This window comes from Ascaphus truei, chromosome 1, assembly GCF_040206685.1.
Source record: "Ascaphus truei isolate aAscTru1 chromosome 1, aAscTru1.hap1, whole genome shotgun sequence".
Classification (NCBI taxonomy): Eukaryota; Metazoa; Chordata; class Amphibia; order Anura; family Ascaphidae; genus Ascaphus; species Ascaphus truei.
The window spans coordinates 123,178,234-123,202,154 of record NC_134483.1 but is presented as its reverse complement, the minus strand read 5'-3'; positions in this window follow the sequence as shown (position 1 = coordinate 123,202,154).

Here is a 23,921-nt window from a genome sequence, read left to right as displayed (position 1 = left end):
ACGCACATGATACACACAGAGAAAAAATGGGATTAATGCTAAAACCTGCCAATTGGTATGTAACCTAACTGCTGAGGTGCTTAGCAGAAAAGTGCGCTGGCAAATGGTATTGCAAAATAGATAGAGAGCACCTATAGCTCCATGCGTATGATACACACAAAGAAAAAATAGGATACACACAAAGAAAAAATAGGATTAATGCTAAAACCTGCCAATTGGTATGGTAACCTAACTGCTGAGGTGCTTAGCAGAAAAAATGCACTGGCAAATGATATTGCTATGTGGTGAATAGTACTAAACCCCGCATAAGTTAGCCCTGAATACTACTAACTTCACACAGGGACGGGAGAGAGAAATGGACGTCCCTACAAACCGATATATACTGTCCCTGCGGGGAATGGCGGCAATGGTAATGCTGAGTAATCAGATCACTGGCTCCCAAAATGCTCTCCCTCAAAAACATACCCCTATGTCACAAGGGGGGGGGGGAAGGGGAAGGGGGAAGAGAGGAAAGAACAGAGGGAGAGAGGTCCCTGTGCTATCCCTGCAGGGAGCGTGATCCGTGGTGTCTGTGTGCCTACACTGATGCATTGACGTTGTGACCATAGCAGAATCACTTGTCAGCCAATGATCTATTTGGTACAGTAGGGCTGTGGTGCTTACCATGCCGTATACCCGAGCCACCAAGTGGACATACGCATGATGCACTATAATTACTTCATCTATTTTCACTGTTACTACTGTCTGATTCTAATTTATTTTTATTAATTATTATTATTAAAGGATTTTAAGACAACCATATTGCAATACACATTGGACCAGTACTTTGCTTCTTACTGCACATCCACGGCTGATTCAGGTACTACTCCCCTTCCAGACATAGAGTGCATTTTTAGGGACTTATCCAGACAGCAGCGTCTTTGCTACATCTGGTGTTTTTTCTTCCATTTTTTATTATATGATTACTATTGTGATTCAGACCTCAAGCTAGTAAAACTTGGACAAATATCTTGTATGATTGGGCATTTACATGTGCCTAAAATATGACCCTGTACATGCATCATACTAGATTTTATGAAAAAGACATAAAAAATAATAAAAGTAAAGGTGGAGAAAACTACCAATTGTTTTGGAGCTTTGCTCAGCAATTTGATCAGATTTTGGATTAAGAGACGCCACTCACATGGTCTTTTGAATATTTAGCCCTGCTCTCCGCTTACCTGCATTGCGGGTGGGAGGAAGCCGCATGACGACCGGGTCACCGTAGCTTTTTGGCGTACCCGTCGAGCGGGGCTGTCATCTTAGAATCATCATGCGTGTGAGTCCTCGCGCATGCGCATTAGAACACAGCGTGGCGACAATTACATGCAGCACCGCATGGGACTACAGGTCCCAGCAGCCTAAGGAGCTGCTAACCATGTGAGGCAGGAAAGCCAATAGGGCTCCTGGATCCACACTGAGGAAGGGAGATACATTGGAGTGCTAAAGACGGTGCGCGCAGTCCGGAGCAGGATGGCAAGCGATAGGTAGTGTCCATGGAGTAGTGCTCCTCTGAACTAGGCCAGCTACCCTCATAGCTTCAAGCTAGGCCCCAACCACCATATAGCTTGTTGAGCTGAAAGGAAGGCCCCCAGATAGGGACGCTTCCCCACTAGCACTTATTGTGTCAGTACTACGGTGACCAGACGGCCAAGTGTAATCTGCGGTTTGGGACCAAACAACATGCACATTATCAGAGACTTTAAGGGACACCCTTCAGCTGGAGCCCCCTCAAGAGGTGGACGCCATCAGGAAGGAGAGGGAAAGGATCCACTGGACACCGCGTTGTGGGATCACATTGCAGTTCTGCGGATCCATCGTTCCATATACCCTGGTCTGGATGGAGACAAGGAAGGTACCTATGTGCAGCACCAGCCATACACAGTGGGTAGCACTACTCCACACACTCTTTGGGTGGGTCTTGCTCTGCGGACACTGGGGTGGTTAGGTGCCCAGGGCACCTTAGTACTTTGGGGGTTCCACCAGGGTGGCGTATATTGTGTTGGTACTGTATTATGGAGCCTGGTATTGTTATTGTGTTGTTTAGTTATGTGTCAGTAAAGATAAGTTAGTTATACTGTACCAGTGTGTGTATCCTTATTCACTGATTGTATTTGGGTCTGGTGAGGGGTTATCCAGCAGTGCTAGGTTCCCTCCCAGGTGGAGGAGCTGTAACCAGAGGAACGAGACCTAGGCCTCCTGTAAGCCACAAAGGTAATCATCAGCACGTGTAGTTCATTTAGACACAGGGAAAGGTGGCTACAAATATAAAATATATTTTATTCATAGAAGATTTGTTTATAGGATCAATGTTTCAGTCCTCTACAAGGACCTTTAAAAAGAATGATCTAAACTTGGTTCTTAGTTCTCTAAATCAAGGCAAATGTATTTTTATTATTTATTTATTTGTTTTATGTTGGGGAATCGAAGGGAAAAAAATGTCCCAGCATTTTCTCCCAGTTTCTCCGTGGTGGATTTATTCCCAATAGTCAATGCCTACTACCCTGTAGCTTCAATCCCCTCCCACTATCTCCAGATTCTCCTCCCTCCCAGACCAGAAAGCTTCTCCAGGTCCCATGTCACACGCGGTTCAAACCCCCTGTATATAACTCTCATTAATCACTGCTTCTACCCCCAAATATATCCTACACTTCCCCCCCATGATCCAATGCCGTTCCTCTCATCATCCATCACTCTCTACACATCACCCATAATTCCATGCATACCCAAACATCATTTTTCATCATCCCTGAAATCCCAATGATCCATCACCATCTACACATTCCACCTTCAACCCTCCCCATCTTCCCTCATCAACCCCAGCACAACCTCCCCATCACTCCCCATTTACCCATGTAATAACCTGCCTTGCACATCCCCCACAAGGGTATAAATCTATTTCCAGCACAATCTTGTTGTCATATAGTAGAAAGCAAATCTTAGGTAGAGCTTTTGCGTCTTACTATTTAGTTATTTTAATTTTGTATGTCCAATATCCATTTGATTGATTCAAAAGCTTACTTGCAACACTGTATTGGCTACAGCTGATTTCTCCATTTGCTATTGCCTGTTGCATGGCAACGATGACTATTTAATCCCATTCATACTGTGAGCGAATCAACCCCTGAGGAAGTCACAAACGTGATGAAATGCGCCGGGATGTTGGGACGTATTTACGCTCCGCGTGGATGAACGGAGCCAGCGTTAAGAGGTGTATCGATCCCCAAAGCAAGCCGCGGTGCATATGTAACGCCGGTGGAGATGAGGAAATCATCGCTGGCATCAGGGGAATTGAGGAACCTTGGTGTGGACCTCTGCCATCTCAGATGAATACAAATTGAGGCTATCTAAGACTTCGTCCACGGTGTCCGTTGCAGCACGTGCGACGGTGTGCACACCAAACACAAAACACAGCCTTCTTATGGGGCAAGGCCCAGTCGGCGTGTGCATGACCGCCTTTGCCAAAATACAAGATTGTCTTTTGGCGAAGTCGGCCATGTCATGCCAGCGGTTCAGCCAATGAGGGCGAACCAGCTGCGTGACGTCATGGCCGTGGACATCCCCACCCCCCCCCTCATCGCGATGATCTGCTATTCACCACAGACAAGAGGTTGTGGCTCCCACTGGTGCACCCGACGCCAGATGCACATGTGCATGCAGTGACTGGAGCTATAGCCTAAGACGGAACTGGCATTAATCTCCTGCGAACTGCTATCGGATCCGTTCTCCAGCTGGGGACATCTGCTTACAGCTTTCTCTCAAATACGTTTTTTTAACCCACTATGTGAGTGCATGTCCTGGTGTTCAACTCTCTTATCTACAATAAATTTGCATACAGTATTATGCTATGGAGCTGGCGCTTCTTTTCTTTTTTGTGTATGTATGTATATCTCTATATCCCTCTATCTATCATAGTAAAAAGGACAGCACTCATCTAACAATTGGTCAAATTGACTGTAGTACTGTAAGAATATATTGAGATAAACAAGTACTCTCAGGAACTCAATATACCAAAAAAGAAAAGTTTTTATCCCAGAGATCAATGTTTCAGTCTTATTATAAGACCTTTCACAAGATATTTGTTAGTTCTCAAATATATCTAGAATCCATTACTCCACTGCATAAAACGACTTTTCTAAAACTGTATCATGTCACTAAAGTAGGTCCTTCAATTTGTTTTGTGTATGTATAATTAGGGGTGTCTCTTTATTATGTATGAATATATGGTCAGAATTGAACATTAGCGCAAGGGCATTTAGGTGCTATAGGTAGCAGCCCTTTTCATTACCTCTGACAAAGCCTCAGAGAAACGTATAGGGTGTTTGGAGAGGACCAATGAAGAACGTTGTCAGATAGAAGCACCTCGAGATGAGAGGACCGAATTACGTGACATGAAACTAGCAGCTATCCTGATCCCCGCAGTGAGACTGCAAAGGCCCTCTGGATTTTCTTCCTTCATGTCCTCTCGAATGCTGGTTTTCATCTAATATGTTGTGAGTGCATATGCACATAGCTTTGTACATGGTTTTATCATTATTAAACAGTATTATACTATTCCCACTTTCTCTTCCTTTGAATCCTTACAGGGAGTGTGAGGAGATGTATGGAGGGGTAACAGAGTAGAGGAGTTTCCAGGAGTTCATTGCTTCCATAATACCATGCTCAAACAAAAAACTTCTTGGGAGTTGATTACATTGGATTGGGGGAGTACATACAGTATTGTTTTATTGGATTGTACTATGTTTTATTTTATCTTTGCGCCATATGTTTTCTACTTTCATTTATGTTCAACTTTTAAGTGCCTGCCATTCATATAATATCGTTTTATATAAGAAATGTTAAATAGGGCCCTGTGGAATTTAATTTTATTCACTTTTACTTAATTACTATTTACAAATACTCTTTATGAATATGAATTTTACCTATTTATTATATTTTTAAATGTTTATGATTATATGATCAAATTCACAATGCACATATTCAACATTATTCCAAAACCAACAAACTTTATGCAATACCAGAACCATAACAGAGAATATTTTAAGAGACAAACACAAAACATCAAACCAAGTAAATATCTTTAGCATTGAGGCCTAAGCTAAACCTCCGTCAGAAACATTTTACCTTACCACTTACAATAAATAAGAGGAGTGCTTTGGTCTCCTCTTTTTGGAGTTATTAAAAATTAGGATGGAAGGTTTTTCATTTTCCTCCAGGCTAGTAATTAAGGGAGTTTCTCCCTGTCTATATTTTAACTCAAGCCTTTTGACGTACTATACGACTAGTATCCTGTACATTGGGCTGCAGGGTTGGGTGGTGCCTCACTGCAGGATTTCCATAGAAGATGATGAGCATTCATTCTCCTTAAATTATTTGTCCTGCTCATTAAAAGTTACATTTAATAGGTATTTTAATTGAAATTGCATAGATAATGAGTCCTGCATTCATTTTGTAGCTTAAATGAAAAGGTGCCTTCATTCGGTTTGTCAGGAAAGTAATAAAGTTGTAATAAATGGTTTTAATGCATCTTTGTGTGTTTAGGATTTTGAATTGCTACTGCAAGCCCTGGTGTGTATATCTTTCGTACCAGAATCATCCTAGGGGAATGGTTCTGCAGATTCATTCTAGATGTAATCATTTATATGAAAATGTTTGACCTATAGATTACTAATTATTTGGCCATTTTTGCTTTTTCAGTGCATAATACTCAGGGACAAATATAGAAATGTATATGATTTATGTATATCTGAGCATGTTTTCCATTTAGTACCAATGACTATATATGGCATGAGGTCCAGATAAAGCATCTTATACCAAAATCACGTCCCTATTTGGAAGAAACAGAAACCACCGAGTCCAGAGCAATGCTGCTTCAACCACGTGCTATTTTTTTTTTTAAATCCTAATTTCATTTTCAATCAACTAAAATCCAAAGTATAATACAGGACAACATAAAATGCATAATATCAACCTCTGATGAAGTTACTGAGGGCCATGAAACACATCAGAGTGTTTGTGTCTTGTTGGGCTCCTTAGTGCACTTGTGTAATAATTTGAATTATGAAGCATTGAATAATAATTGAAGCTTTTTTAAATATTGCATACTCCTTTGAAATAGTGTATAATTTCTATAGACTTGCATTTATGGCATTGGAATGGCGTCTGTTAAAGGGGCATTCACGCCGTGATTGTGAGAGCTATGTTTCAGTCATATTAGAGAATCTCATAATGCCTTAAAAAAACCTTCAAAAGAGAGGCGCATGTGCTGCAGCAATGGGCATGGATGTCTGATGTGACAGCTCCGTCCTGCCCAGCCGCATAACAGAAACAAGCCGTAAAAAAATCCCATTCCACACTAAATTAAACTTGGTCCACAATGACAAACACCCAGAGATGCCTACCAAAGCAAAAATTAAGAAAACATCGGCAGATTTAGCGAGTTTTTTTTTAGAAGTCAGACATGCGGTTGAGATGCCGGCCTGGGGAGAGAGTGGGAGCCCTGACTCAGAGGGAGTCCCAATGACGGAGGGAAATCTGGCTATCTTAAGAAATATGGCCACCAAAACAGATATTGAAAACTTTTGGGAGAATTGAAGAATCTGTTTCATGAAGATGATGGAGATACGAAGTGACATTGCTATCATTGGAGGAAGAACAGATGAACTGGAGCAAAATCTGGATTCCACTATAAAATCACTTAATAAAAATATAAAAACAACAGCTTACCTAAAGGGTCAGCTTGCAGAGATATCCGAGCGATAGGAAGACTCCGAAAACAGGGACCGCAGAAATAATAATCGGATCCGAGGTGTCCCTGAATCAGTTCTAGAAGTGGAAAACTTTGTTTCAAAATGGCTAAATATAATGCTGTCAGAAAAGATTGAGGCAAAGATTGCTCTAGATAGGTGCCATAGGGACTTCAGGAGCAGACCAAAACAGGGAGACCCCACAAAGGGATATCATTCTCCGGTTCCACTTCTTCAAAACAAAGGAAGAACTTTGCAAATAACACGATCTTCCAACAATATGTGTTTGAGAAAATAAAGTTACACATTTTTCAGGACATGTCCCTCCCTGACTCTCAACAGAAGACGCAAACTACAACATATTACAAAATTGCTGCGAGACAAAGGGCTGCGTTACCAATGGGTTTTCCTATTTGGTCTACTTGTAATCAAAGATGGAAGTGCAAACACCCTAAGGGAGCTGTCGGAGGAAGATGTCTTCCTAAAGAAACTAGAGATCCCGAGTCCAGTGCCTCACAAGATTCAGGAGAGGAGTCCACCCTGGAGCCTGCATGGAGAGAAGTGAGACCAATTAAGTGCAGTTATGTGCTTAAAGGGGACAGTATCCATTTTCTGACTTACAGTAACAGCTGAATCTTAAAGCAACTGTCCTATTTACTGAACAGAACAGACGGTGAACTTACCCTGCTTGAGGACAGATCCAGATCTTCCCTCTTCCTGCTGCTCTGGAGCAACCCCTGGAAGCATCGGCAGCGTCATAGGAGAGAGCGTCTTTGCCGAGGGGGCTACAGATGGACGTGGGCATATGCAAACAGGATACCACCACGTGGAGCATCTTGCCAGTGGCACCAAGTAGCTGGAGGCAGTAGTGGGTGAAGGGAAGGTTCATTGGCGTAAAGCAGATGTGGTGCCTATATTTAAAAAGGAAGCTTGATCACAACCAGGAAATTATAGACCTGTAAGCCTGACTTAAATTGTGGGGAAACTACTTGCAGGTTTGATACATGATAATAGTCAGGAATACCTAATGGAAAACAAAATTATTAGTAATAGTCAGCATGGATTTATGAAGGATAGATCATGCCAAACTAAACTTATTTGTTTATTTGAGGAGGTAAGTAGGAATTTTGACCAGGGTAATTCAGTTTATGTGGTCTACTTAGATTTTGAAAGGCTTTTGATCCGGTTCCACACTAGATTGGTGTACAAAATAAAGCAAATTGGACTCAGTAAAAATATATGTACCTGGATTGAAAACTGGTTGAAGTATTGACAACAAAGGGTTGTCATAAATTGAACTTTTTCATTTTGGGCTAAGGTCGTGAGTTTAGTACCTCAACTCTGGTTTGGTACTGGCAACATGGGCAGGTAAATGGCAGATGAGGTTTAATACAGATAAATGTACGGTTATGCATTTGGGAAGCAAGAATAAACAGGCGACTTACAAATTAAATCGGGATAAATTGGGGAATCCTTGATGCAGAAGGATTTAGGAGTGCTTGTAGACAGCAGGCTTAGCAATAATGTCCAAAGTAATGCAGTAGCTGCAAAGGAAAACAAGATCTTATTTTGCATTAAACGGGCAATGGATGGAAGGTAAGTAAACATAATTATGCCCCCTTACAAAGCATTAGTAATACCACTCCGTGAATATGGAGTACAATTTTGGGCACTACTCCTTGGAAAATACATTATGGAACTAGAGAGAGAACAGAGAAGAGCCACCAAATTAATAAAGGGGAAGGACAATCTAAGTTATGAGGAGAGGCTAGCTAAATTAGAATTATTTACATTAGAAAAGAGGCATCGATGGGCGGGTCCAGGACATCGGCGAGGATGGTCGTGTGAGAGGAAAGCTCCACAGACCCTCGTCAATAACCACAATTAGAAGCGCTTTCCCCCCCAATTTTTGACCCCTAAAGTGTTTGCCCTTGTCTGCTGTACACGCCGAAATGTCGAATAAGGAAAAAATGCAACTTACCCAGGGGGTAACAAAGTTTTTTTCTCCCCCGCAAAGGAGCGGCTCCTAAAATCCAAGATGGTGCCGGCTCAGCAAGCACATGCGGCTCAAAGCAACAGGCTAAAATGGAGGAGACCCTGCAAGCGCAAACGGCTGCGGAGGACGAAATATTCAGGCTAGGCCTGGAGATTAACAGCTTAAAAGACAGCCTAGAAAATCAAGAAAATCGTGACAGACGTCAAAATATTAGGATCCGTGGCATCCCTAAGTCTGTCCTTCCTGACCAGCTGAAACCTTACCTCCTGGATCTTTTCTCCTCACTATGTGACGACCTAGACACCAAAGATCTAGAAATGGACAGAGCCCATCGCGCCCTTGGACCACGGTCAGAAGATCCAAACCGAACGAGGCACGTCATAGTTCGCCTCCACAGATATGCAATCAAAGAAAAGTTAATGGAGGCCTGCAGAGCAAAGGAGCCCATCAAGTTCCAAGATGACCCCCTGCAAGTCTACAACGACCTAGCAAAAGTAACAATCAGTAGACGAAGGGAGCTGAAGCCTCTGACCACACTGCTAAGGGAGAATGAGATTAAATATAAATGGGGATTTCCATTTAAACTTACAGTAAACAGGAATGGAAAATCCCATACCATCAGACACCCTACAGAGATTACTCGACTAGCCCGCGCGGTGGGCCTGAATCCTCCCCCAGCGTGGAACTCTGATACTTCCAGGCCCCACAGACCGGAGACCGAAGACCGAAGACCGAAGAACCACCGATCAGGGCATCGGAGAGACTGGCTGGACAAAAGCAGCAAAAGAAATAAAGAAAGGATTACTTACCTGTGTTATTTTGTTCCCGGTTACCCGTTGTTATCCCGTTGAGCTCACTGTGGTCCAGTCACGTTGACTGAGGATACCCTGGGAGCAAGGAGAAAGCCGTCCGCGATAAGCAGATGTACAGATCAAGAACACACAGAGGCCGCACAAGACCTGCAATCCAGGAGTCAGGAGCGCAACCACCGGAAAGAGGCCCGACCTCCACCCCCTCCGAATCAACTGAAGGCTACCTACCTGTGGCACCCACTGCGAGAGAGGAGGATGATGAGACCGTTGACCCTTTGCTGAGACCAACCCGAAGCACCGGAGCAGTCGCCTACCATCCGCCTGTTTAGGGGCGAAAGAGAGAAGAGAGCTGAGGCTCTCAAGCGGTCGTGGAAGGTGCCGAATGAGAGGGGGTTGTTGTTTTTTTCTCTTCCCCCCTCCACGCTATCTCCTGCCAGGCACCCAAGGTGGGAACACACTGGGCATATGCCGACTCGGCCTAGATTAGCTGCTGAGGATGGCAGCCCTACGTCAGAATACCTGTTAGGAAACCTGCATAAATGTGAGTACAGTACATTAGCCCTTTAAGCCTGGCCCCAAACACTGAAGGGGGTCACCGCTCCGTGAGTAACCTCCGAAGTTAAGAGTTAAGAGCCTAAGCTATGGAGAGGAACCCAGACTGTGTACGATTACATATCGTAGATGTATCTGCAGACAAACATTGTTCCCTAAATATGACTATGGCAGAAAGATATACCAACTACTGTAAATAACCCCTTCATCCAAATGATTCCCCCCCGCCAATATATCCAAGTTAACAATACCAAAAGTGTTATGACCATAAAGGGCATTACTGTTGGGTGAATATAATGTAACACCGAAGGTGGACAGAACCCCTATGTAGCACTCTGTTCCTATGTGAGATGGTGGGTTAAATTAAAACATATTTATTGATGAACTCATTAAAACAATGGGGATTAAAACATTTATTAAATAGTACCAAGTGTTCAGTAGACTCTTGGGGTAGTTTACTCGAGAAGAGTATTATATGGATTTTAAAGTCCAGTGTTAGTGAGTTCACTGGCCCTAGTAATCCTCATTTGCAGTGGTTATCTAGGGATTGGTTTGGAGTAGAAATGAAAGTAGTGACCATATATGTAGTGCCACAGTATTGAATACTTTATTGGTGCACTTTTATCAGGGACCTTTTTCTGTGCTGCTAAGATGTGCAGCCAGTATTGTGATCTGGTTGTGTGTTACAATCATAGGTAGCTGTGCACCAAAACGTAATCACTCGCGTCAATTAAGGAGTAATTGTACGTGAGCGCTGGAGAATAATATATTATATCGTGTAAACCTGGGATCTGAAGTATGCAGATCTAGAGTTTGCACTAGTACTCGAAGGGTTAATACTGATATAGCATAGGCACTGCAGAAACTCCTATATTTGTTAAATAAGGAGTGTTTACTAAGTATTGCATCTTATAGGATCAAATGCAGGTTAATGATATAAAGCCTTATCCTAGATGGTGTTATACTACTCCATATATGGTAAGTAACTGGCACTCCAGGTGTTAATAGCTGGATTGGACACAAGATGCTTGTAAAATTAGTATAATCCTATAACTTAATGTTGTGGTAGGATATTAGCAATATATAGTAGTCCCTGGTAGTATAGATATTTATAGTGTGCCAGATAATATAATCATTCCCTATTGAGATTGACTCACAAGACCGTCAGGTCTGCTGTGAGCCCGTAGCTGTGCAGGCAGCCGAGTCACGCTGACTCTCCTAGTCGGATGGAGTCAGTGTGAATGAACGAGGACTCAGCGCGTGCATGTGATTGCGTGATGCCGTGCTGACGCACGTGTTTCGCGATAAGCTTTTTCAAGGCCAGTATACGGGGGGTGTCCCATGTGTCAGAAAAGTATTTATAGTGCTTGGATTTAAACTAACGTAACCCCTGGAGGTTAGCGCATGCGCACTTATGAGGCTGGTCTGTATTGATGATCATAGCCAGCACTGTGTCCTTATGTTCTGTCAGAGGCTATTAAAACCTGTGGCATGCTGCTGAAGTTTAGGTTGCAGGTTGCTGTAAAGTGTTAGAACTAGTTAGTATGTTATAGTGATAGATAGTGGCTCTCACTCTTGTGTCACTATCTTTTTAAATTGTGTGAAGAAATAAATGAAATAAACTAATTTGTTGTCTGTTTATTTGTGTCCTTATGTGTCTCATATAGTTGATAGACAGTCAGTATATAATATTTTGTTGGCAGATACAGGACAGAGAAATCCGTCCCCAAAAGAGGGGCAGAGTGCACCTTATAGATACGGAGTTTGCCATGTTTGATGTATTATTACCTAGAATGGACTATGAGAGATGGTTAGATGAATGGACTGAAGACGAAACCTTCATTGAGGCCTTTAGGTGTTAATGATTGTAGGGTGTAGATCCAGCGTGCTTCCTTCTGAAATAGCACTGTATCTATATCACCTCTCCTTTGACTTAGAGAAAATTGGTCAATGCCTGTAAATGAAATGGATTGGGTGTTACCATTTTGGCAGGAGTTCATGTGTCTTGCCACTGGTGTATCTACCTTATTGCGTATAGTGCCTATGTGTTCTAGGACACACTATTTAAATTGACGTTTAGTTTTCCCAATGTAGATTTGACCACATTTACAGAGTCCTTGGTAAATGATTCCAAAGCTTTGGCAGCTGATGAATTTTCCGATTTGGTAAATTTGAGAGTTGTTCCAATTATGGAAAGTTTTGGTGGTAGTTATGTGTTGGCACGCTTTGCAGTGTTGGCATGAAAAACTGCCCTGAGGTTTGGGTGGTAGCCATGTTCGTGTGGGTGTCTCCATGTAATGGCTATGGACTAGGATATCTTTTAGGTTTTTCGCTCGTCTACTGACTATGGATGGGTAAGTAGGGATGACCTCCCTGATATCCTCATCAGCCTGAAGGATGTGCCAGTGTTTATGGAGAACTTCCCTGGCCAAATGCCACTGTTTATTGTACGTGCCGACAATGCTATTACCTTTTGCTCAGTTTTTGATGTTTTATCTATGAGGAGGTTTGCACGTGGAGAGTGTTTTGCTCTTTTATAAGCTGTCTTCATGTTTTTGTTGCTGTACCCTCTATCTTTGAATCGTTGTGTCATAGCTTTGGCCTGTATTTCAAACTCTGCGATTATACTGCAGTTTCTTCTGAGTCTCAGAAATTGGCCTACAGGTATTCCCTGTACTAGAGTTTTGGGGTGATGACTAGAGGCCTCTAGAAGGTTATTGGTAGCTGTCGGTTTTCGAAAGACTGTTGTCTCTATCAAATTGTCCACCCCTCTTGATATTTGCAGATCTAGAAAGAAAATAGAGTTCTGATTGTATTCTAAAGTTAAACGTAGGTTCAGATGATTCTGGTTTAAGATTTCAATGAATTGTTTGAGTAGTTTGGAGGTTCCTTGCCACAGCAAGAACACATCATCTATGAAACGTGTCCTGCCCCTCTAAGCACCATTTCCTACACCACTAGCTGTAGCGGGGGAATTTAACAAGTGAATATAATGTATACAGTTACTGATTAATGCTGTGCCCAAAGCCGTGAAAGATCCCCCGGCAAACCTCCCCCCCCCCTAAAGGCTGGTTCACAACTGGAGCGAATCATGTCAGAACGCAGTTATACTATGACAATATGGTTGTGTGATTAATCCCTTATCGCTCCCTCTACCACCCTATCCCCATCCTTCCCCACCCCAACCCCCCATTCCCTGATCATCAAAGAGCAATGTATGCAATATATGAGAGTAATGACATACCACCCTCCCTCTCAATATACACAACACTGAAGGTCCCCAGGCCTAACCACATTCTCCCCATTTCTCACGGGGCTCCCCTGTGCATCCTGGGCAGAATTGGGGAGACTCATAGACCCAGCGGCACAGACCGTCACTTTAGCTTGTTGTATCATCACAGAGCTCGGTCCACACGCTAAGTAGTAATATACCAGTCAGTCCGGATATGGATGATAATAGCTCGAGGTACCATTGTTAGCACAATCACTCCAGTTATCTATGGTATTATGTAAAATTTTCATCAGGAGGGAGGCCCTGCCAGGGAGTGGTGCTGTAAATCATAGACTCCCATACAGACCTCTCCGAGAGCTTAATTTCAGACCAACCCTCCCCCCCCACCTAACCTTCCCCCCATCCCCCTCCCCCCCTCCACATAAGGATGTCCCCAACTGAAACTTCCCATATCACCACACAGTTATAGGGAATATATATGGTTGTATGATTAATCCCTTGTTACCCCCTCCACCACCTTACCGTTCCCCCACCACCCTACCTCCCTCCCCCCCTCCCTTACCCACCCCCCTTTTTTTCTGACCTACCCCCCCCCTCAAAGCACAATGTACGCAATATAGGCAATGTAAGTAACATCAGGCTACTCCCCCTCTGAATGTATACATTACAGACTGTCCCCAGGTTTTCCCACACTCTCCCCATCTCTCAAAGGGTTCCCCCGTGCACCCCAAACAGAGTTGAAGAGACTGGTGGTTTCAGCGGCAGAGCTTGCCACTATAGCGTGTCATGCCACAGAGCTCAGCTCCCAAGATGCGTATTGCTGCCCCAGTTAGTTATGTTACGTATGTTAATAAATATTGTCTTCACTGAAGACACAGTCGTCCCAGCTATCTAGGTTGTTGTGCAAAGTTTCCTCTATGAGTGAGACCCTGTCAGGGAGTAAAGTTGTACATCACAGACTCCAATGCAGGTTATGCCGAGAGCCAAATCCCAGAGCTCTCTACATGTTGTTAAGGTCTCATGTAGACCTGTTTTCCACTGCTCTCCATCTACTGGTTCTGTCCCAGCAGATCTTTTTTCTATCACGAAAAAAGAGGAGGGATAGGGTACTATTGGACGGATAAGGAGGTTGGAAACTTACCACCCCCCCTCCCCTCCCCCCTTACCCTCTCTTCTCTCCCTCGTCTGTCCTCCTTGGTCCAATAAAAAGACCAGAGACAGGGCGAGGCTGTCAATATGTAAAAATGAAAAAATCCTGTATTAGGCTTGTTATGTTTACCTACAGTATGTATATGATGTATAAATGCCTAATAAAAAAATTTGAAACAAAAAAGAAAAGAGGCATCAACTTTGTTCAGCTCAGGAAACCCCCTGCTCCCGCACACTAGTATCAAACACCCCCCCTCCAAATTAAAAATTCATTACCTTAGCGGGTAGCTTCTAAGGTAATGAAGCTGCTTACATTTTATTTTTATTCATAGTGTGCATGAGCAGGGGGTCTTCTGAGCTGAACAAAGTTGATTTCAACCTCGGAGACCCCTACTTCCCGAGTTCAGGCCCTGGTATGGGGTGCTCGAATCCCCATATTGAAATCCACGTGGGCTGTAAACAAAGCAGAGGGATACTGGCACCCCCATAACAGGGCCTGTATCTCGGGAACTAGGGGGTCTCCGAGGCTGACAAACACACAAAACCCCAGCAAGCTCTTTTTGGGAACCCCTGAGCCCCGACAAAATATATATGTATAGAAGTGTCAAAAAGGAGAGCTATTGAGTGTGGCATATGTATACAACAAACGGCAGAGAAGCCCAATGCTACACCCAATCTGACAAAAATACACAGTAAAATACTTATATATTCTCTTGAAAAGGGTCATTTAGTTTAACCCTTTGGCCAAAGCATTGTAAGCTTGCGAGCCACGACAAGGCAAACCCTGTTCGCAAATCCTAACACTACCACATAAAATACTAATATATCTTTATTAGGATTAAAATTCTCATTTACATCTATTAGGAGGGAGAAAGACCACAATTGGATCTCTACCCAGTAGAATGAAAGGACCTACTCACTTGGGAAGTGGGTAGGGGCAGGCTTAAACCTGGGAAGGAGGAGCCACTAACCTCCAACAGCTGAGACAGCTGAAAATAAGTTAACAAACACACAAAACCCCAGCAAGCTCTTTTTGGGAACCCCTGAGCCCCCACAAAATATATATGTATATACAGTTAGGTCCGGAAATAATTGGACACTGATACAAGTTTTGGTATTTGTTTACCAAAATAAATTCAAGTTAAAGTTAAATAATGGTATTCACATCCAAATTGGAGGAAGGGTTTAGGAATTACATCTCTTTAATATGTAGCTCCCTCTTTTTCAAGGGACCAAAAGTAATTGGACAATTGACTAAAAATCTGTTTAATGGACAGGTGTGGACTATTCCTTCATTTTGTCATCATCAATTAAGCAGGTAAAAGGTCTGGAGTTGATTCCAGGTGTGGCATTCACATTTGGAAGCTGTTGCTGTGAACCCACAACATGCGGTCAAATGAGTTCTCAATGCAAGTGAAACAAGGCATCCTTAGGCTACAAAAAAAAAAGAAAATCCATCAGAGAGATACCAGGAACATTAGGAGTGGCCAAATCAACAGTTTGGTACATTCTGAGAAAAAAAGAACGCACTGGTGAGCTCTGCAACACAAAAAGGTCTGGACGTCTATGGAAGACAACAGTGGTGGATGATCGTAGGATCCTTTCCATGGTAAAGAAAACCCCCTTCACAACATCCAGCCAAGTGAAGAACACTCTCCAGGAGGTAGGCATATCATTATCCAAGTCTACCATTAAAAGAAGACTTCAGGAGAGTAAATATAGAGGGTTCACCACAAGGTGCAAACCATTCATAAGCCTCAAGAATAGAAAGACCAGATTAGACTTTGCCAAACAATATCTAAAAAAGCAAGCCTAGTTTTGGAACAGCATTCTTTGAATAGATGAAACTAAGATCAATCTGTACCAGAATGATGGGAAGAAAAAAGTATGGAGAAGGCTTGGAATGGCTCATGATCCAAAGCATATCACATCATCTGTAAAACACGGTGGAAGCAGTGTGATGGCTTCGGCATGCATGGCTTACAATGTCAAAGGGTCACTAGTGTTTATTGATGATGTGACAGAAGACAGAAGCAGCCGGGTGAATTCTGAAGGGATATATTGTCTGCTCAGATCCAGCCAAATTCAGCGAAATTGATTGGACAATGACCTAAAAATACTGCAAAAGCAACCCAGGAGTTTTTTAACGCAAAGAAGTGGAATATTCTGCATTGGCTGAGTAAATCACCTGATCTCAACTCGATTGAGCATGCATTTCACTTGCTGAAGACAAAACTTAAGGCAGAAAGACCCACGAACAAACAACAACTGAAGACAGTTACAATTACATTTGAGCCCCTGAAATAAGGGGACTGTGTATGAAAAGGGCTGCAATTCCTAACGTTTCCTATGATATTTTTGTTCAATCCCTTGAATTAAAGCTGAAAGTCTGCACTTCCATTGCATCTTGGTTGTTTCATTTCAAATCCATTGTGGGGGCGTACAAAATTATGAAAATTGTGTCAGTGTCCAATTATTTACGGACCTAACTGTGTCAAAAAGGAGAGCTATTGAGTGTGGCATATACCACAAACGACAGAAAAGCCCAATGCCCAATCCAATATGACAAAAATACACAGTAAAATACATATATATTCTCTTGAAAAAGGGTCATTTAGTTTAACCCTTTGGCCAAAGCATTGTAAGCTTGCGAGCCACGACAAGGCAGACATCCATTCGCAAGTATTCATGGTCCCAAGGCACAACAAAGTATCCGGACATTCCACCTTCTCTTACTGTGCACCCCAAAACTGGAACAACCTACCAGAGACTCTAACATCCACCACCAGTTTAAGTTCTTTCAAATCTAAGGCTGTCTCACACTTTAATCTGGTCTGTAACTGTTTCATACGCTCATAATATATATTTTCTTTAACTGTGCACGCAATGTCTTGTATATAATGTATACCTTGTTCATTTATGTAACTGTACTTGTAACCATGTATTATTTGTTTTACTCTGTGCCCAGGACATACTTGAAGACGAGAGGTAACTCTCAATGTATTACTTCCTGGTAAAATATTTTATAAATAAATAAATAAATAAATGTCTTGTATATAATGTATACCCGGTTCATTTATGTAACTGTATTTGTAACCATGTATTATTTGTCTTAACTCTGTGCCCAGGACATACTTGAAAATGAGAGGTAACTCTCAATGTATTACTTCCTGGTAAAATATTTTATAAATAAAATAAGTATTGTATTGTATGTCTTTATTTATATAGCGCCATTAATGTACATAGCGCTTCACAATAGTAATACATGTGGTAATCAAATAAATAACAGATAATATAAATAACAGATCATGGGAATAAGTGCTTTAGACATAAACGTAACATTAAGGAAGAGGAGTCCCTGCCCCGAGGAGCTTACAGTCTAATTGGTAGGTAGGGAGAACATACAGTACAGAGACAGAAGGAGGGAGTACTGGTAAGTGCGTCTGCAGGGGGCGAAGCTTAATATATCATGTGTTCAGAATATTCACAGTGCTATTCATATGTTTCTTTAAGCAAATGTGTCTTAAGTTGGGTCTTAAAGGTGGATAGAGAGGGTGCTAGTCGGGAACTGAGTGGAAGGGCATTCCAGAGGTGTGGGGCAGTCAGTGAAAAAGGTTTAAGGCGGGAGAGGGCTTTAGATACAAAGGGGGTAGAAAGCAGACATCCTTGAGCAGAACGCAAGAGTCGGGATGGTGCATAGCGAGAAATTAGGTCTGAGATGTGAGGAGGGGCAGAAGCGTGTAAAGCTTTAAAAGTGAGGAGAAGAATGGAGTGTGAGATGTGGGATTTGATCGGAAGCCAGGAGAGGGATTTCATGAGGGGAGATGCCGAGACAGATCTTGGAAAGAGTAGAGTGATTCTAGCAGCAGCATTTAGGATAGATTGTAGGGGAGACAGGTTAGAGGCAGGAAGGCCAGACAGCAGGAGGTTACAGTAATCAAGAAGGGAGAGAATGAGGGCCTGAGTCAGAGTTTTAGCAGTCGAGCAACAGAGGAAAGGGCATATCTTTGTTATATTGCGGAGGAAAAAGCGACAAGTTTTAGAAATGTTTTGAATGTGAGGGGCGAATGTGAGAGAGGAGTCGAGTGTGACCCCTAGGCAGCGTGCTTGGGCTACTGGGTGAATGATCGTAGTTACAACAGTAATGTGGAAGGAGGTAGTAGGGCCAGGTTTAGGAGGAAGTATGAGGAGCTCTCTTTAGCCATGTTGAGTTTAAGGCGGCGGAGGGCCATCCAGGATGATATAGCAGAGAGACATTCAGAAACTTTGGTTTGTACAGCAGGTGTAAGGTCGGGTGTTGAAAAGTATATTTGTGTGTCGTCAGCATAGAGGTGTTATTTAAACCCAAAAGATGTTATTAGGTCACCTAGAGAGAGTGTGTACAGAGAAAAGAGAAGAGGTCCCAGGACTGAGCCCTGGGGTACCCCCACAGAGAGATTAATAGAGGAGGAGGAGGTGTTAGCAGTAGAGACACTGAAAGTACGATGGGAGAGGTAGGATGAGATCCAGGATAGAGCTTTGTTCCGAATACCAAGAGTATGGAGAATATGAAGGAGAAGAGGGTGGTCCACGGTGTCAAATGCTGCAGAGAGGTCGAGTAATATGAGCAGAGTGTAATGACCTCTGTCTTTGGCAGCATGGAGGTCGTCAGTTATTTTAGTGAGGGCTGTTTCCGTGGAGTAAGCAGTGCAGAAGCCAGATTGTAGAGGGTCTAGGAGAGAATAGGTGTTGAGAAAATGGAGCAAGCGAGAGAATACAAGACGTTCAAGGAATTTAGAGGCAAAAGGCTGGAGGGAGACAGGTCGATAGTTAGAAAGACAGCAAAGAAGAAAAATGCGCCTAGGCCCATTGCGGCGGGCCACCGGGGGCTCAGACTGCTCTCAGGGGTACAGAAGGGATTGGCCGTTGCTGTGCTTGATGGGCCAGTGTACTCCTTCTGTGGCGTGGATGCAGCCTGGGGTTCGGCTACACCCACCTGTACTAGCGAGCAATGGATGCCTGGTGCTTCGGGCAGGATTAGTATTGAGGGAATGGCTTCAGGGCATATGTCCCAGTCTGTAGCGATGTGTATTTTACACCAGTTTTGCTCCCGGTCATAATAATAGTCTACCACTTGGGCAGTGGCCAGGAATGGGAGTTTCTTTACTTGATCAGTCACGGTGCCCAGGGAGGTGGCGGCAGGGACATGTCCAAAGGCAATTGCGCAGGCCAGTGGAATCTGGTGACGCTGGGCCCACTTACGCACCTCGGGCTGTGAGGGCATAAACATGACGAAAACTTAGAAGCACAGTTGAGAAAAAAAATCATAGGGCACCCCAGGTATGAAATCTCAGCAGCATCTCCAAATGTAGCCCTCTTTCCTACGCTCTAGAGTGACTATGGGTACTGCACACACCTGTTGGCTCAAGGAGATCTGGACCTCCGCTAACTGGGAGCCTGGGGTAATAGTTATCTTATTGGCAGCGCCTCCACTTACCCAGGATCCCCACTACAGAAGATTCCCCTGGGTAAGACCAATAGCAACACACATCAGATTGTAACTGTTTACTGTAAGTACTGGTAGAACCTTATCGTATTGGTATAGCAATAACACATATACAACACATCAACCAACTTCTTTTAATATAACCCTAGTGGCTCCGCCACTCTCATAAGGAGAAATGTCACTGTCCCGTCACCGTGTGCCCCCACACCGTGTCCATGTAACTGTAGTTATGTATATAGGCTCAGTCCCTTGGCCACTCCACTTAGTGTCCCCAAGGAGTGTTCCCTAAGGTGGGATCAGCACCTGTTGACCGGTGTTGGTACACTTTAGTAAATACCTTCCGGTCACTGAGGTGACCGGCAATAACTTCACAAAGGATCCATCGATCCAGCGCAGTCTCTCACGAGCAGTGGATGATGCACAGCAGCCTGGGCCCAAACGTCTGTCACCGACCACAGCTCCACGATACTGTGTCCCTATCTGTCTATGCAGTAAGGGGCATGTGTCGCTACCTATATAGGGCGTCCCTGCAGCACCACAAGCTATGGTGACTCAGGGAATACACTGGGGCCTGAGGGGGAATCTGCCTACGCAGGTGGGTCACTGACCCTCTGCACACACATTACCTCACCCCTTGCTCCTCTGGTGCCCTCTGGCTAGCGTGGTCTTTCCCCCGCGATTCCCTTTCCTGACTCCCGCAAATCCGGCCCTCCTATTCACTCCCTGGCATCAGGTGACTTCGCTAAGGCCCCTGGGAGTTGTAGTTACTGGCTGAGCCTCTTCCTTATTGGCCAACCGTTCGCGTGCTTGCACTGTGCATACGCGACCTCTCGCTGCTCTGACAGTGCTCCTAAATATTACGCAACAACATGGCGGCGCCCTATGCTGTCGGGCCGCCGCCGAACCTTCCAAACACTTCCTCTGGAGACACGCTGCAGAGAAGAGAAGCAAACTAAGACATCCCTACACATACATTTATCAAAATAAACCCTCCAAATAAAGGGATTGCAAACCTTAGTCATAGAATAAACCCACTTACTGATGGAGCGGCCGTTATTCGAACACATCTCAGCGCTGATTTTGAGTTATCTGCGACCAATCGCGGCCAATCGTTCCAAGCACGCGCGCTTATCGCGGATGTTTTGTTTGAATTTCATGGATTCTGTTTCTTTGTTTGCAATAAAATGGATGAATTGTAATGTGTACAGTACTGTGCTACTGCGCTACTGTGTCAATTTCATGTTTTTAATAGCCAGAACACTAAAATTAGTTTTTCTGCTCTCGCCGCCCTCGCATCTTAGTGCAGGGAGGCTGGAATTCATCCCGTGGTTTCAAATCGGGATTCCAATGTACATGACGTGTGAAGTGTTCGAATAACGGCCGCTCCATCAGTACAATAAAGATGCATGCCTCAAGCCTTGAAAGGCTTGTCTAAATATTATTTAAACACACTGTACTTTTGTTTGTTTAAATAATAGCTCTGTTCAACACTTGCTATAGATCCCTCTTTCACCTACAGTAAAACCTTTCTCACTTCCTGCTCCACAGCTCTGGAATACCCTTCCCCACAATATGCGGCAAGCAAACCCCTTTCTCCACCTTTTAGACACATCTTAACACACACCACTATAACAAAGCATATGGGTATCTCCGTTGGCTGATACTATACATTGCATGTGCAATGACCTTGGTGCCTTGCATACGCACCTTCTGCACAACCCTCCTTTTTTCTCTTTAAATTCTCCTCACTAACCACTTAGATAGTAAGCTTTTCGGGGCAGAGACTCCTTTTTCTATTGTTACTTTTATGTCTTTTGAGTGGGAGTTTTCATGCGGTAGTTCTCTGATCAGACACTAATGTCTATGAAGGAAAAGGAATACCAGCGCGTGGGTTAAATATGTGCTCTAAGGAAATCAACAGAGGACGAGTGAAGGAAGATCTGCCTAACAAAGACAACAGGAGCTGGCAAGCTATGCACCAATGCACTGCTGTATAGCACGATTGTGAGTGTTCCTACTTTTATCTTTTCCTGTAATAAACGTTATTATGCCACGTCCCTCTCTCTTTTCTTTTCTTAAAGTGGAACAAGTGTGAAGAGACCCACCTATCATCTGGATCAAGTTAACCTGTGGATACTTTCTCCAAAGTGGACTTACTTTGCGGGACATTTTCACTTGGACATTTGTTTATTTAAGTGCACTTTTCACAGCGATTTGATATATTTTGCACAGTATACACAGTATATGATAGTTGTGTGTTTTCTAGGTTTAAACACAGTTATTTATTTATTTTCACATTAGGGCACATATTTAACCCACGCGCTGGTATTCCTTTTTTCCTTTATATATTACTTTTTGGGAGGATTTGAATCCCCCCCCCCCCCCACAACCCAGCAGCTGGATATTTAGTCACTGTTTGTATTTAGAAGTTGGCGCTGTGTTTTCTTTATTCACTAATGTCTATGAACCCTTCTTAACTATCATTTTTTTTTAGTTAAAAAAGGGCAACCCATATACAACAATATTAACACCTTTAGACTTGATGGACCTGACAAATAATTAAAAATATTATTATTATTATAATTTCTGATGCTTCAGTTAGTATATTATTGAAATTGTTATAATTATGTAATGCTTAACATCAACTGTTTCATTGATTTGGTTTGTTCAGTCATACTACAGTACTGTTGTCATATTCAAGACTTACTGTTTATCTGAAAATCGTATCCAATTCATAAAATATAATAAGAATGCAATAGTCTATACACAATTATCCTTTTGTACCTTTTATTTTATACCACTCTGTATATTATTTGCTTTGTTCCACTGCATTAGCATAATGGCAGGTCAAATTACTCATATCCTGAGCTAGTCAGTCACCCCTCCTATTCACAAACCAATACCTACAGATAACACAACACAATATACTTTTAGAACGTTATATTGTTTGATATATTTCTGAAAAACACTCGAACAAATACCATGTGGTTTGAACATGCTAGAATCAATCAAACTCTCTTTAATCATGTTGAAATCAGCAAACTATTTTCTAAGAATTAGTAAAAACATGTCAGGGTGCTCAAGAAATTAGATCCTGTGAAATGTATAATTATGTATAAACAGAGAACACCATAGTGGGTAAAATGGAAGAATAAATGCATATATATCCAATACTGAAGAGATCAGTCTTTGATTTCCAAATGACAGTTATACCCTGAATGTTAAAGAAAGGGGAGACACTCCACGCCCATCTAGAACCTCATTGGGGATGTCTTAAACATAGTACTCAATCAAGAAGGTACTCACAGTTATTGTAACATTGATAACCCACTTCAGGAGATTTCTCTGTGGCGTTCTAGCTGCTGTAGTAAGATCCAGAGAAGAAAAAAAAGAAAAAGACGCACACAGTCAGGGGAGAAGGGTACAAAACAAGAAAAATGTATTGAAACATAATTTTAAAAAGGAGGTACACGGCTCGCCTACGAGCTTCGTTCGCTTCTGTACTTTATAAGGGAGAACACCTTATTACTCCTTGATAAAGTACAGAAGTGTACGAAATGCGTAGGAGAGCTGTGTACCACCTTTTTTTTTCATTGTGTTTCAATACAATTTTCTTGTCTAAATAGATGGAGCTAAATCCAAAGAGTCTATTTAGACACATCATTATGTCATATATAAGAAAAAAAGAAGAGTCTTGTTGTGTATAATATATTTATCTTAGAATTTTTGGCCAGAAGAAGTTAAATGGCAAATTTAGAGAAGATGTATTGAAGGAAACTATAGTTACTTCTTCAAATTCATACTATTATCAACATAATTGGAAGACAATTATCAATCTGATATATGTAGGTGCTTTATAGCGATCTTCATTAAATAAAATTTGGAGAGGCGCATGCGCGACGGGAAGGTG